Genomic DNA, 6,000 nt, shown 5'->3' on the forward strand with positions numbered 1-6,000 from the left:
CGGTCCCTTCATCCAATCATTTGTATCAATTATAAAAAGTTGAGGCCCCAGCACTGATCTCTGTGGCACACTGCTCATTAAATCCTGCCAACCAGAAAATGACCTATTTATGCCAACTCTCTGTTTCCTGTTAGCTAGCCAATCTTCTATCCATGCCAATATGCTATCCCATAAACCATGAGCTTTAATTTTCTGCAATAATCTTTGATATGGCACTTTATTAAATCCAGGTGAGCTTGTGCAAAGTAGGTCTCCTCCTTTAACCAAATTATACAGTATACTGAGAAATGTCATCAGGTTATGCCCATTCTATTATATCTGCATTACTGCAATACCAGTTGGTACTACCAGAATGTGGATGTATCTACTTCTTTCAGATTCATGCACACTCAAAGTAACAAAGTGAAAAGCATAGCTTATATTTTATTTTATATGGCCAACACTATGAACTGGAACAAGAAGTTCCCTTGACCAGTTTTCAGACAGAAAATGTTTGATACTTATGGGATTGTCAAGAGGCCAAGTGATTTCCCCTGAAAATGAAGAAAAATTCGTGGGCTAGACATTCTCTGACTCTGACCATTAATTTATAATCTCTGACTCAACAGCCTAAAAACAGGTCACTCCACCCATCATCTTAGTTAGACAATATTATCTGGTGGAACATCAATAAAAGAATAACTATTGTGAATCACTGCTAAAACTGGTGCTAGGCCTTTCACCGCTCTCCTAACAGTCAGCATCAATTACAGGGAATAATTATGTGTTATTTTCTGCATCAACAAATTCATTTTCATATCATTACAGTTTGAAAGACGTCACATTCAAACATGCTTATTTTTTTCACATTTGAGAACTTGCTGCTCTGCTTTACAACTTCTCGTTTAGTTTCAACCGCAAGACAGCGATAGATTTCCGGGTTTAAATTGCATTAATGATCACCTGAGCTTTGATTTTACAGTACCACCAATCCCAGGGATTGATCCCTGCTAACTGGATTATCTAGAATACTCAGCCGACAGTTCTATATATCCCGCCCTTTGCTCCTCAGGGGCTCCAACATATTAATGGCTCTGTAATAAATAACATTTTATCATCTAGATAAAGCTTTATATACCTATATTGGCAAATTGATAGTTTCTGCACTTTGGTTAGTTTTCCTTAGTTATTACGCCTGATTTTATCAGTACCAAAAATTTCTGCAGTTTAGCACTACAAATACCAAACCTCCTAACAGTAAAGCTTCTTTAATTATTCAACCATTTTGATGCACAAAGAGACTTTCAGCCTGCAAATAAATCGAACCCTCTGTCCCTCTCGAATCATAAAATCTGTATTTCCTTCCGAAGGTGCAGTATGGAAGCCGCTTAAAAGGGGTACAATGATCGTCACCGGCTCTTGAAGTAGATGTACACTTATCGCTGAATGGTACATATACACAAAAAAAGTTTAAATACAATAACACAAGTATCACATTTAACATGATAAAAACGGCAATACTGTAAACAAAACAGAAATTACTTTGAGAATAACGCTTCACTTGATTCTGATAATGCAATATTTAAATTCGCAGATCAAGGAGTGAGCCCACACCTCTTAAGTTTTGCACTTTGCTCTACTGTTTACAGTCCATTTTTTAAAAAGTTACTTTAACTGTGCTTTTGTCAGTCTAGTCATCTGGTTGCAGTAGAACATACTTGGTGCCCTTTTTTTTGCATTTGCTGTAGTGAAAGGTAAAGGAAACACAAGCAACTATCAGCAGCCCTGCTGGGAGCTGCCACGGACCAGTCACAAGTTAGCTCCATTCGCTCTGAGCATAAAACAACGAGACAAAGGCGATCACACCCGAAAAGGAATTGATATAAAACTTGGCGATAATAAAACATTAAATTCACTATTTCACGCCACAGAATATTTCAAAGAGAATTAACCAGTTACTCACCTAGCACCAAAAAGCGACTCCGAGAAATTCTTCGAAAAAGCTTTCAGGAGTAAACAATGTTAGACAAATAAAGTAAAACTGATACGTGGTAACTTCTCCGCAGCGCCGCAGAGGGTAACCGCCCCGCACGATCCGCGCCTCTCAGGTATCAGCTGCCCAGGTACTCGCTCTCAGGTACACACTCACCAGATACACGCTCACCAGATACACGCCCTCAGGTACACGCTCACCAGATACACACCCTCAGGTACACACCCTCAGGTACATGCTCAACAGGTACACACCCTCAGGTACACATCCTGAGGTACACACTCACCAGATACACACCTTCACATACACACCCTCAGGTACATGCTCAACAGGTACACACCCTCAAGTACACCCCCTCAGGGACACAACCTTCAGATATGCATGCCTCAAATACACACCCCTAAAGTACCTGCCTACCAGAAACATATCCCTCAGGTATGCACCCTTCCACCTGTTCACCAGATAGACTTCCCTCATGTACCTGCCAGGTACCCATTCCTCAGGTAAACACCACTCAGGTACACAGGCCTCTGGTGCACAGCCCTCAGGTACCTGCCTGTCTGTACATATCCCTCAAGTACACACCCTTCAGGTATCTTCCCACCAGGTAAATGCCTTCCAGGCACACACCTCTCAGGTACACAGCCCTCAGGTATACTCCCTAAGGTACATGCCTGCCCAGTATACACCCCTCAAACATACACCCTCAGGTAAATAGGCCTCAGGTACACACTCTTTAGATGCCTGCCTGCAGGGTACACTCTTCCCCAGATGCTCACCCTCTAGGTAGATGCCACTCAGGTATCTGTCTGCCAGGTACACACTCCTCAGGTACCCAATCTTCAGGTACACCCGCCAAAGGCGCCTACCCACCAAGTACTTAACCCTCAGGTACCCACCCTCAGCTATCCATCCACCAGGTACAAACCCCTCAGATTACCGCTGACCAGATAGACACCCCTCAGGTATCCGCCCCTCAGAAACTTGCTCCTCGGGTACCTACATGGCAGGATGCCACCACAGGTGGTTGCACCTGTACCTTCCATACACTAAGCCCTGCGCCCAAGCACAAGACTGACTGCAGCCTGACAGCAAGCTGTCCTCTTCCAGAATGAGGTTTAACCAATGACATCTGTTTCTCCAAATAATCTTTCAGCAGCGACTAGAAAATAATTACTGTTCAAGAGGAGTGATACGGAGGTGAGGAGTGATACAGGGAGAGGAATTTCTTTTTATTCTTTCACGGAAATTATTATTGCCCATCCCCAAGTGCCCTTGATAAGGTGGTGATGAGCTGCCTTCTTGAACCACTGCAGTCCATGTGGTGTAGGTACACCCAAAGTGCTGTTACAGAGGGAGTTCCAGGATTTGAACCCAGTGACAATGAAGGAACAGCAATATATTTACAAGTCAGGGTGAGGAATGATACAGGGGGACGAATTGGTTACGACTGGTTTCCAGGTGAGGTCCCCCAATTTGTTAACTTCCCAAACGAGACCCCAATTTTGTTATGCTCCCAGGCGAAGAGGAATGAGCTATCTCCCTTTCTTTATACAACTCCCTCAGTTGGACGCAACAAGGTTAATTTAAAAGGGACCCCTTCCCCCCGTGGATATCTTTCCCAGTCCAAATATATTTATGTTTTAGAAAGAGCAAATTTAACCAGGCTTTCCTGAGTCAAAGAAAAAGTATGTTTATTCGTTACTAAATCCAAGAAAAATAATAAGAATGCAATACACATACACAAAGGTAAGAAATGAGAAGTTAAGAGTCCAAATAAAAGTTTTAAAAATTAATCAGTCTTTGGCTTGTCCATGAGGCGTAGATGGTGGTACGTCGTGGCCGTTAAGTTGGGTGATTCAGTAGAGCTGACTTTGGTAGTTTCACATTTAGTTTGGAGACAATTGGTTCTGCAGGGTGGCTGAAAGGCTGTCCTTTTTCCTTTAGATTGTGGCTTCTGCTAAGCTTTAACTCCAGCAACAGAGAGAGAGAACGAGAGAGAGACCTTTCATCTGCAAGCTATAGGGGGGGTGACTAGACAGTTCTTCTGCTTGCTGTCACACACAGTCACACACCAGCACACCAGCTTTTTAACTGATTTTTCCCTGTGTATCCTGGAAGGCAAAAAACTATGACTCTTACCCAGGGTCCATGTTCTTTTCTTCTCAGACAATTTACACATTCTGAGGTATTAATCAACAGGAGATGGATTTTGCATCTCTGCTGAGACGTGCAAATCACTTTTTAGTCTCTGCAACCGCAGGGGATTAAAGTTCAGTCTTTTTGCATCTTTCCTATCTCCCTTCAAAGTGTCTCTGCTTGAACAAGGCCCTGACAACTTTTCAGGTGTGACATTCGATGTTCCCTCAGTACAGGTCTGTCAGTATAACTCACATAGGAATTTTCAAGAAAATGGTTACTTTACATTATCAGCCATCTTTCGCTCAGTGCCTTTACTTGGGCAGAATTGTCCCAGGTTTGCACAAAGCTTGGTAATGGGCAGGAAAAATGACGTTTTACATGCTGGCCACAATGGCGACTTTTCATGCCATATTTCCCAAACCTCATTAATTATGCATTCCTGGGATATATGCTGTTTCGATGGTGGGCAGGCTCCGATTCACCTGCTACGCTGTCACCTCACGCTTCATCATGCCACGCACCACATTTAAAGTACAGCTGCGTTCAGTGCTTCCATCCCAGTACTGCAGCAAAGAAGACATGGCCCTGAAAGGCAAGAAGACTGCAGCCTTTGAGCACCTTTTGGATGCTGTGCAGGCCCGCTGTAATGTCCTCTACCTTGCTCCGGCAGCAGGAGGGGCAGCTACATTACCACTCTGGCTTGGTAGACAGTGGCATTGGTGATCTGTGCCAGTGCTACACAGAAGAGGTTGGCCATCCACTGCAAATAGAGGATGAATGATCTCATCCATGCTGCGAAGGTATGGCAACCATCTCCTCACTCTAAACTCACACACAAGCCCATCACACATTCACTGGCATCTCACTCACTCAAGGGACATCACCACCCATTCTCACACACATACACTCACATGTCCATTTGGCCTCATCTCCTCTGGAGACTGCCTCCTCAGTCCTCACCATCTTGAGGCCACAAGCACAGATCAACACGTGCCCCCACACACATCCTGGGATACCGTCCTTCCCCAGTACAGCCCTTGTCCTGCAGCATCTTCCCTTGCCTGAGGCCACTTCTCCCCCTTTGACAAGCAAGCCCTAGCCCTGCAGCCATTGAAAAGCCATCCACATATGGCTGATCTGGTAGGTAGGGACCTGCCTGTGAGCCCCCTAAAAGTGATGTGGTGCTGCCTGTGAAGCCTGGCGCTGATGACTGAATGCTGACCGAAACAAAGTAGACAAACAAACCTTGAAATCCCGAGTGAAGTGCAGCCTGCCAAGTGCACAACTTATACATGCTGTTATGAAACACATTGGCGTGTTTTCCGGCTGACATGGGCAGGCGATCCAGCAGGGGTTGGGGGATGATTCTGGTGGGCTGGCCTAAAAATGATATGCAGATATTACAGTGAGGTTCCCAATGCCCGCCATCGGAGGGCTGAGCAGACAATCGCAAACTGGTTTCTCATTATGAAACTAATCGTACCATATTGTCTGCTCACGCCATTGAACATGCCCGATGCCAGCGGGCATGAAAAACCTGGCCCTTGTATTTCATTGCTTAAAATAATACAAGTCTTCCTTAAAATGTTCAAATTGCCCATTGGTAGTTGGTACTGTTAGTCCACTGTCCAAGCAAATGATACAAGGAGAGGAATGATACCAGTGGAGGAATGATACAGGAAGAGGAATGATACTGGGAGAGGAATGATACAGGGTGATCAATGATACAAGGTGAGGAATGATACAGGGAGAGGAATGATACTGTGAGAGGAATGATACAGGGTGAAGAAGATACAGGGGAGGAATGATACAATGGCAGGAATGATACAGAGTGAGGAATGATACAGGGTGAGGAATGATACAGGGGACGAATGATACAGGGAGGG

General features: G+C 44.5%; 1 protein-coding gene across 2 annotated transcripts in view; it reads right to left on the reverse strand.

Moving 5' to 3' along the window:
* The window catches only part of lnx1 (ligand of numb-protein X 1), a 277,592-nt gene extending 275,504 nt beyond the window's left edge, over positions 1–2,088 (reverse strand). For both annotated transcript variants that reach the window (XM_041200613.1, XM_041200624.1), the window contains exon 1: positions 1,943–2,088. The gene's annotated coding sequence lies outside the window, so the exon portion shown is untranslated. The remainder of the gene's footprint in view (positions 1–1,942) is intronic.
* Between the last annotated feature and the right edge of the window lie 3,912 nt (positions 2,089–6,000).

The sequence above is a fragment of the Carcharodon carcharias genome, chromosome 1 (genome assembly GCF_017639515.1).
Source record: "Carcharodon carcharias isolate sCarCar2 chromosome 1, sCarCar2.pri, whole genome shotgun sequence".
NCBI lineage: Eukaryota > Metazoa > Chordata > Chondrichthyes > Lamniformes > Lamnidae > Carcharodon > Carcharodon carcharias.